The sequence below is a fragment of the Bubalus kerabau genome, chromosome 13, assembly GCF_029407905.1.
Source record: "Bubalus kerabau isolate K-KA32 ecotype Philippines breed swamp buffalo chromosome 13, PCC_UOA_SB_1v2, whole genome shotgun sequence".
Classification (NCBI taxonomy): Eukaryota; Metazoa; Chordata; class Mammalia; order Artiodactyla; family Bovidae; genus Bubalus; species Bubalus kerabau.
The window spans coordinates 12,542,636-12,553,083 of record NC_073636.1 but is presented as its reverse complement, the minus strand read 5'-3'; the positions used below and the strand labels follow the sequence as shown (position 1 = coordinate 12,553,083).

At 43.1% G+C, this 10,448-nt stretch overlaps 1 long non-coding RNA gene across 1 annotated transcript; it reads left to right on the top strand.

Annotated features, from left to right (window-relative positions):
- Positions 1 to 5,152: 5,152 nt before the first annotated feature.
- LOC129626205 (uncharacterized) lies at positions 5,153 to 9,252 on the top strand. The gene is made up of 3 exons (XR_008701824.1): positions 5,153 to 5,853; positions 7,546 to 8,656; positions 9,238 to 9,252. It is a non-coding gene; the product is annotated as an uncharacterized LOC129626205 (long non-coding RNA).
- Positions 9,253 to 10,448: the final 1,196 nt, after the last annotated feature.

Here is a 10,448-nt window from a genome sequence, read left to right as displayed (position 1 = left end):
ACAGAGGAGCCTGGTGGGCTATAGTCCATGGGATTGCAGTCAGACATGACTAAGCAACTAATACCCAGGACTGAAAGGAAGGGGAACAATTTTATGATTTCCACTGATCATGCCTGTTCACACATGCATGGACCTTTAGGACCATGTTAGCTGTGTGTATCTGACGCACACAGAGGTGCCGCATCAGGAGGTAGGAGTCCCACTAGACCCATCCATTTCTATGACCTTAGCAATCACTTTATTTGCCTAAGAGTGCTCCAGTATCCCCGTTTAATGATCTGCTTGCAGATCATTGACTCAATGGACATCAATTTGACAAACTCCAGGAGACAGGGAAGGACAGGGAAGCCTGGTGTGTTGCAGTCCATGGGGTCGCTGAGAGTCATGACTGAGCGACTGAACAACAACAAAAAGATGGGGTTACATGTCTACAGTATAATGATTTCCACCCCCTTCCCCCACATACCTTTAAAAAAATATTTACTCAACAGAATTCCCTAGTGACACAGTAGATGAGAATCTGCCTGCCAAGGCAGAGGAACAGGTTTGATCCCTGATTCGGGAAGATTGCACATGTCTTGGAGCAACTAAGCCCATGCACCACAACTATTGAAACGTGCTCCACAATGAAGAGTAACCCCTGTTCACTCACTGCAAAGAGAGAAATCGTGGGCAGCAACCACGAAGACCCAGGACAACCAAAAAACAAAAAAACTCAAAGCATGTCCTTATCAAGACTTCCAGTGCTTCTACTGTCAGCATTATTTCTCAAAAGACTGCCAACGGTATGTATTCATACCCATCAAGTTTTCCTATTACCCTGGGAAAAATATTGCTATTGTTTATTTGCTCCAGTCATATACAACTTTTTGTGACCCAATGGACTGAAGCCCACTAGGCTTCTCTGTCCATCGAATTTTCCAGGCAAGAATACTGGAGTGGGTTGACATTTCCTTCTCCAGGTGATCTTCCTGACAACCCAGGGATCAAATCCACATCTCCTGCAATGACAGGCAGGTTCTTTACCACTGAGCCACCAGGGAAGCCTGGGAAAGAATCAATTCAATTCAGTTGCTCATTCGCTCAGTCGTGTCCAACACTTTGAGACCCCATGAATCGCAGCACGCCAGGCTTCCCTGTCCATCACCAACTCCCGGAGTTCATTCAGACTCAACGTCCATCGAGCCAGTGATAACATCCAGCCATCTCATCCTCTGTCATCCCCTTCTCCTCTTGCCCCCAATCCCTCCCAGCATCAGAGTCTTTTCCAATGAGTCAACTCTTCGCATCAGGTGGCCAAAGTACTGGAGTTTCAGCTTTAGCATCATTCCTTCCAAAGAAATCCCAGGGCTGATCTCTTTCAGAATGGACTGGTTGGATCTCCTTTGCAGTCCAAGGGACTCTCAAGACCCTTCTCCAATACCACAATTCAAAAGCATCAATTCTTCGAGGCTCAGCTTTCTTCACAGTCTAACTCTCACATCCATACATGACCACAGGAAAAACCATAGCCTTGACTAGATGGACCTTTGTTGGCAAAGTAATGTCTCTGCTTTTGAATATGCTATCTAGGTTGGTCATAACTTTCTTTCCAAGGAGTAAGCGTCTTTTAATTTCATGGCTGCAATCACCATCTGCGGTGATTTTGGAGCCTCAAAAAATAAAGTCTGACACTGTTTCCACTGTTTCCCCATCTATTTGCCATGAAGTGATGGGACCAGATGCCATGATCTTCATTTTCTGAACGTTGAGCTTTAAGCCAACTTTTTCACTCTCCTCTTTCACTTTCATCAAGAGGATTTTTAGTTCCTCTTCACTTTCTGCCATAAGGGTGGTGTCATCTCCATATCTGAGGTTATTGATATTTCTCCCAGCAATCTTGATTCCAGCTTGTGCTTCATCCAGCCCAGCGTTTCTCATGATGTACTCTGCATAGAAGTTAAATAAGCAGGGTGACAATATACAGCCTTGACGTACTCCTTTTCCTATTTGGAACCAGTCTGTGGCTCCATGTCCACTTCTAACTGTTGCTTCCTGACCTGCATATAGGTTTCTCAAGAGGCAGGTCAGGTGCTCTGGTATTCCCATCTCTTTCAGAATTTTCCGCAGTTTATTGTGATCCACACAGTCAAAGGCTTTGGCATAGTCAATAAAGCAGAAATAGATGTTTTTCTGGAAGTCTATTCCTTTTTCCATGATCCAGCAGATGTTGGCAATTTGATCTCTGGTTCCTCTGCCTTTTCTAAAACCAGCTTGAACATCTGGAAGTTCACGGTTCACGTATTGCTGAAGCCTGGGTTGGAGAATTTTAAGCATTAGTTTACTAGCGTGTGAGATGAGTGCAATTGTGCGGTAGTTTGAGCATTCTTTGGCATTGCCTTTCTCTGGGATTGGAATGAAAATTGACCTTTTCCAGTCCTGTGGCCACTGCTGAGTTTCCCAAAGTTGCTGGCATATTGAGTGCAGCACTTTCACAGCATCATCTTTCAGGATTTGAAATAGCTCAACTGGAATTCCATCACTGGGGAAGAATAGGGGAGCTTAAAAGGTAAAATTTATCTAACATAGCTAGATGTCCACTCGCAGGATCCCTACCTTTTTACCACTTATAGACCAACTGTCATAACTGGAAAGAGAAAAAGGGAATAAAAGATAAAGAGAAAAGAAACCATACTAACTTGTAAGAAGAGATCATTCCCTCACAATCTTACATTCTGTGAGGAAATTGTGTAAATTCTGATATAAAGGGCAGAACATAACATGAACAATGTCCTCAGCACAATTTTTCTAGAAAAAAGAAACATAACTTGCAAATTATGTTTATTATCTTGGCCTGCTGTTTTAAAAGTAATCTCATGGAACAAAGAAAGAGTAGGAATAAACCATCCTGGCTGGGAAATGAAATGATCCAGGGTAGTTTTCCTTTTTTCCCTTTTCTGCAGCCTCCAAAATGTCTACAATGAGTATGAATTACTTATATAAGGGAAAGATAAACTTTACAGAACTGTAATAAATAAAAGAACTTTGTGAAAGTGTCTTTTAATACCAACTGTTGGTGCAAGTGGGAACATGGCATTTTTAAAGTGGCTAAGTTCATATAAACCAGGCAGCATCAGTTTTAATGTTCTGCTTGGCCCCTGTAACCAATAAGGATGCTAAACTTATTCTTCAAATTGTTTCTCAAATACTGTTTATCTCAATTACACTTTTGACATGGGTTGAGTATCAGCCAATCTGAGCTTTAACTCTAGGGTTATTATTGAAAAGCAGAGGTTCTCTCTTAGTAGAAAAAGAGACCAGTGTAAAGTTAGACCTTAGAAGTCATGTCCAGAAGATACCATGAAGTCTAAGCTGCTGATTAGTGTGATCTTCCAAACTGGGCTCCTTTGTCTTCATCAAGCAATGGGCTATGTGGCAGGAAGCTTGCTTCACAGCCAAATTCCTTTTTTTGGGGGGGAGAGGGGTGCTGTACCACATGGCATGTGGGTTCTCAACTGCCCAACCAGGGACTGAGCCCTTGTCTCCTGCAGTGAAAGCACAGTCTTAACTGCTAGACCACCAGGGAAATCTCTGGTTCTTAGAACCTGATGGATGGCTGGAGTTGAACTGATGTGTATGAACTCAAGTCAAAGACTATTAATCTCATTTATATCCCCACCATTGAATCTTTTCTAGAATTATACCAGTTATTTCCTAACTGAGCTGGACTTTGAGTACCAGGCAACTGAAATGCACCAAGTCAAGTGTGTTATCAGATATTGCAATCAGCACAGAGGAAGGGGTTTCCATTTAATCTCAACTTAACCTTGCTCCCCACTCATGAACTTCAGAAGAGGATTCTAATAAGATGGTCAAATGAGTGATCTCATTCGTTGTAACAAGCACTGCCTTTCCAGATGTGGGGCCTGATTTCCAGCAGCGGAAGGCAAGTCTATTAGATTAACTCCAGCCTGGTGATGGATTTGCTCTGGGTTTTGTCAGCCTTCAAGGCAGATGTAATGGGAGGAAATATAGAGTGTGTGTCTTGGCAGAGGATGCAATGGTGCTCTCCCGGAGACCAAGATACTGTCAAGACTCGGGGTAACAGCTCATCATTGCAGGGACTTTACGCTCCCTCCACATTGTGAAATATACTTTGCTCTCTCCTTTCAGTTTTGAAGGGATTTGTTATCATTCCACAACGCCAATAATCAATTATTCACCTGTGGACTTTTCTCATTGAAGGCTCAGTGTTTTCTGTGGCCAAGCGTAACTTCTGGCTTTATCACTATGTCATCAGTGAGTGTCTGTTAAAAACATATTTACTAATAGAGAGCAGCATTATGGTTGCCAAGGTGTAGGGGCAGATGCGGTGGATGGATTGGGAGTTTGGGATTAGCAGATGCAAACTGTTATCTATAGAGTGGATAAACAAGGTCCTACTTTATAGCACAGGGAAATCATTCAATATCCTGTGATAAACCCTAATGGAAAAGAATATGAAAAAGAATATGTATATATGTATAACTGAATTACTCTGCTGTACAGTGGAAATTCACATAACATTGTAAATCAACTATTATTTCCATAAAATTAAAATATGTTAACTAATTTTACAATAACCCCAATAAATCATCATTAGGAAGGTAAATTTGATTTTGGGGAAAAATAACATACTAATACATCCCCCACTAAATCAGAATTGACTTTCTGATCCTTTATTTCCTAACATAATAAAGTTTTGGTGAAAGTTGATTGAAGCTCTGGGCGTGTATGCTCAGTCATGTCCGACTCTTTGCAATCTATGGACTGAAGCCAGCCAAGCTCCTCTACCCATGGAATTTTCCAGGCAAGAATAGTGGAGCAGGTTGCTATTTCCTACTCCAGGGGATCTTCCTGATCCAGGGATGGAACCTGAGTCTCCTGTGTCTACTCAATGGCAGGCAGATTCTTTACCACTGTGCCACCTGGGAAGCCTGTGATCAAAGCTAGTAAGTTCTAAAGAACTCTGCAAATTTAGATTTCCTGAGCATGTGTTATAGATCATCATGTAGGTCCAGGTCATCAGTTGAGCTAAATGAGAGCCAAAGTGGGTTGTATAACGACCTCCCAAGGGACAGACAGGGATGATTTGAGACTCGAAAGGAGCCCATCTAATTTCCATCATTTTCACAAAGCTGCCTTCCTCTATGTTATTTTTAATAGTCTCTTTAGTAAGCAACACAGATGAATAATTTGGGGAACTGACATCTTCAGACTTAAACTCATCGGTTCAACGTTAATCTCTTAAATTTGTTTAAATCAGTGGTTAGTCCTTTATTAAACTCTTTAATTGGACTTGATCCACCTCTACCCATGAGGAAAATAGTAATGAAGTGATTCACGAGTAGGCAGTTAGCCACATGTCGTTGGGGTATGCCAGGCAGCTAGACTGAAAGTCACGATTGTGCATCTCTAGGAAGTCTTCAAGTTCTGATGAAGGTGTTATCAGCAAAACATATCTGAAGTCAATGGAAGATGGACACTAACATGGTAGGACCAGCCTAGAACATACATGAGCAATGTGCCCATAGGTCCCAGGCTGGCAGGATTTCAGAGAGACAGGGTAAGCTTTGGAAAGACTGGGCAGGGTTGCTTAAGATGAAAAGGAAACAATTAGAAAGGTATTGAGAAAACCTGGGCAGGAAATAGGGAACCGTGGCGGCAGCAGTGTGGATGGGAAAATGGTGCGTATTTGAGAAAAACCTGAGAGAGAGGCTGGCGAAGAAACGGACAGAGGATGACAGCCGCTTCTGGATGGCTTCGAGTTTTCTGGGCCTGAAGACGGGTTGAGGAGACTTCCCTTTAAGAGCGACACTAATGGGAAAGAGGGAGGTGAGTGGAGGAGATCTGGGTTTTGGGCTCCGTGTCTAGATTGACTTGTATATACAGGTTATTAAGACTCCTTTCAGGGAACTTAAGTACTTAAGACTTTGCAGGGGGTGTCAGTTTGATCCCTGGTGGGACAGCTAAGATCCCACATGCCTTGTGGCCATAAAATCAAAATATAAAACAGAAGCAATATTGTAACAAATTCAAAAAGGCTTTAAAAAATTAAAACCTTTCGGGTTTCTACACGCAAATATCACAGTCATAGCCTGTCTGGGAATCGGAAAAGAGATATACCCTGGGGAAATATATCTGGGACTCAATCAGTATCTAGGTGCAAATCAAAGTGATTAAGTCTTGGCAAAGTGCTTGAGGGGAGAAAACAAAGAAGAGAAGAGTAGAGAATGAACTTCTCCCTGGAAAACAGCACTGCAGGCCTGAGTAGGAGGAGAATGGCCTTTCAAGGGCCTGAAAGGATGTGTAGGGAAGCAGGTGGTCACTCAGCAGGGGTGACCTTGGGGGGCAAACCCAGGGGAGGAATGTGAGGTGGGAGTGAAACTGAGCAGAAGGCAGATGAGCATGCTTGGTAACCTGGCGTTCTCAGCTAGCTGATGACAGGAGGGTAACGAGGTGGATATGAACCAGACAACAAGGAAAAAAATGAGTTTCTCAAACTGAGGTCTGTAGGCCTTTGGAAGTCCAATGTCATTTCATTCAATCAACTGAACTAATATTGTAACTGAGCAGAACCCCATGGAGGGGACAGGCCTCTCCCCACATCCTCTGCTTTAGCACCGCTCTGAGGCACGTAGATAATAGCATTCAGTGCACTGGCCCTGAGTTGTTTTGCAGATGTACAAACCCTCCCCCTCTCCAACAATGGAAGATGTTAACTACCTGATGACCATGAACACATGGCCCCAGGCTTCCTGGAGCCTAAAGGCTAATGATGTTAACCCGTGTGACTCCACCCTGCTGACTTGCCAATCAGCCCATCAGAGAATTGTGCACAAGCTGATCACAGACCCTAAGACCCTCTCCCTCACCTTGCTTTGAAAGGGTTTTTGCTTTGCCAAAACCCTTCAGGGAACTAAAGGCTTTTCGGGAGTGAGCCAGTGTCTCCTTGAGGGGCCCTGCAATAAACCTTTCTCTGCCAGTGCAGGGGACACGGGTTCAATCCTTGGTCCAGGAAGATCCCACATGGCACGTGGTAAGCCAGCCCATGGGCCACACTGACTGAGCCCATATGCTGTAACTACTGAAGCCTGCATGCCTAAAGCCTGTGCTCTGCAGCAAGAGAAGCCATGGATGAGCAGCCCTGTCTTGCTAAAACTGGAGCAGCAGCAGCAAAGACCAAATATAAACAAATGAAATTATACATTAAAAAAAGTTTGGCTCGTGGAATACAATGCTTTGCATACATAATATTTGCAATTTATTTGAATAAATATTTGTAAATGTTATTGAATTAAATAACATGACTTTTTAATTAGTAACAGATACACTATTCTCATTAACAATTCATATTAATAGACTACTTATAATTAATATAATTAACAATATAATAGATATTAATAAGTAATTAAGATCAATTACTACTGATAATTAATAACCTATTCTGCATATATAGAAGGTCACAGAAAAACTTAGTAACAGAGAGAACCAATTTCCTGAAATTAACTCAAGTGTTTTTGTTAGGGGAAGCACGCTGATTGAAACCGTCTACCCTGGCCATTTGCATGAGTTGTTTTACGACAAAAGGTCCTGGTAAGGAACAGGGAACTAATAAGCCTCCACCAACCAGAAGAGTTCGGGAAAGGTCAAAAGGAGACACCACTTGTCCGACCACCTCCCAGAATCCTTCTCTCTGGCATCCGTCTTGGCTGAACAAGGAGTGCACCACCAGGAAGGCCTCCAAGTCAAAATGATTGGCTAAGGACAACCCGGAAACTAATCCCATTACCATAAAACCCGAGACTGGAAGCCATGTGACAGAGCGATTCTCCTGGGTTCCCTTACCCTCCTGCTGTCTGCCCAGGCGCCCTTTCCCAATAAAATCTCTTGCTTTGCCAGCACATGTGTCTCCTCAGGCAATTCATTTCCGAGTGTCAGACAAGAGCCCAATTCCAGGCCCTGGAAGGGGTCCCCCTTCCTGCAACATTTTCATCTATGCTAAACTGAGTCAAATAGAAAGTAAACTCTCAGAAATACCTTTGATTAGGGACTCTTTCTAGACCTGATTAAAAAGAACCTTCAAGGAAGAAACAATATTATTTTCATTTATGACATATTCAAAAATTATGTCTATTTTCTCTCCCATAGATACAGCTTGTACAAATTTAATTTTTATTTTACACTTAGATTTGACAGCTTTTAACCACTTACAAATGAAAGACCCCAGTACAACGTGGCCTCCACTTCTTCTGAATATAATTTGATATAAAGATGGGGAATTAGAAAAGATCCTACCAATTCCTAAAGCTCCATGATTGAAATCAAGCACTTAAAATTATATCTAACTATTTTTTAACAATCACAATGGTAACTTTTTAAAAGACAGTTCTCATTTTTTTCATTAATTTATTCAATTAATATTTGAGTGCCCGATGGGTGATTTCTTCGCAGGTTTCTGAGGACACGGACACGAATAACACACCATCCTTGTTGCCAAGAAGGAGTTCATTGTCTGAGGTGTTATTTTTGTTTAGTTGCTAAGTTGTATCCAACTCTTTGCGGCCACACATACTATAGCCTTTGCCACCAAACGTACTATAGCCTGCCAGGCTCCTCTGTCCGTGGGATTTCCCAGGTAAGAATACTGGAAAGGATTGCCATTTCCTTCTCTAGGGGATCATCCTGACCGGGATAGAATCAGTCTCTGCATTGGAAGACAGAGTCTTTACCACTGAGCCACCAGGGAAGCCTGTCTGGGGTGTAGAAGGACACATTTGAGCAGGCAATTTAGTGTACTGACAGCAGCCAGAGAAAACAGGTCTGAGGTCTTTGGGCTCTTACTCCCCCAGAGCTATTTTTCCATTGGGGGTATGGGGGGGAAATCTACACCTCTAAAGACTTTGGGTAGAAAAAATGCCAGAGCTGTATAAAAAGCACAGTAGTTTCACCCAGGGAAGTAATCTCTCCTGAAAAATGATGTAAAATTAACATAGTAAAATTAACATACGCTAGTGAAATGAAGTACTTGTTGAGTCTTTGAGATTGACTTCCTAGTGAATCTTGAGTGCTTAGCTACATTAATCATCACAGTTCAGCTGATTTGCAGTCGAAGTCTGTTGTGTTGTCTTTTACTACTGAATGAGCACTCACTGTCATTTTTCCAGGCATCTGTTCCCCTCGTATTTAGTTTGTATCTTTTGGTCGTTTGCTTTCCAGATGGGCAGGACAAACAGCCCCTGCTGCGTGGTTGCGTGGATGAATACACAGCTCAATGATGTCAAATGCATTTCACCATCTCTTGAGTAATTTAAAATTGAACTAGGTATAAAGCTGGGGAAAAACCATGGTAGCAAATAATGCTGCATGATCCACAAAGAGCTGACCTAGTTACCCTGGAATTTCTATGCTTCATAAATCTTGTTTAGAATAATCATAGCTTTCTGGGAAGAGAGTCTACTCAGAAATGAGCATCCATGGTCTCTGAAAACAGTCCTGTCGGGAGGTCCAGCAGGCAGGCCACGGACTTGATTGGATTCTCTCTCAGCCCTCCAACTAACTCCATATTTAGTTCCAGATAAGCAGCAAAGGATCGCATGCCTCCAGGAATTAAGGCCAGTTCATCTATCACAGTGGGCTAAGCAAGCGAAGATGGTCTGGATGGGAGGTGAAGTAGTGGTGGTCTACCAGGGCACTTCCTTCCAGGCTGGTGTGCTGTGGGTAGGAGGGTTGTGTCTGCTTAGAGCAGGGGGGGTGGGGGGTAGGGAGTAGGGTGGATGTTGGGGCAGTCTGAGCCCCTAGACAGTTGTGTCCAGAGTTAGAAGTCTCTTACTTATGCCAACCTGCTTGACAAATATTCTCATTTTCAATGGGTACCATAATGAGGAAAAGGGTGGGAAGCATAGGCTATGAGGTATGATTTTGAGGAACTGGCAAGGTCCCCCTTATACCCTCCACAGTGTGTGCCTGCTAAGTTGCTCAGTCATGTCCGACTCTGTGAGACCCTATGGACTCTAGCCCACCAGGCTCCTGTGTCCCAGGGATTCTCCAGGCAAGAATACTGGAGTGGGTTGCCATGCTTTCCTCCAGGGGATCTTCCCAACCCAGGGATCGAACCCGTGTCTCTTATGTCTCCTGCATTGGCAGGGTTCTTTACCACTAGGGCCACCTGGGAAGCCCATACCCTACCCTCCACCAAGTACCATCCAATACTGTCTCTTTTGGCCTGTCAACACTGCCTGCAAAAGTGCATGATAGCTTTTTTTTTTTTTTTTGCACATATCTGGGGTCATAGTTCCCAGACCAGGGATTGAAACTGTATCACCTGCATTAGCAGCGAGGAGACTTAACCACTAGGCTGCCAGGGAAGTCCCAAGAGCTTCATTTGTTTCAAATGAAAAATATCCTGTTTTAAATGATCAATATGAGAT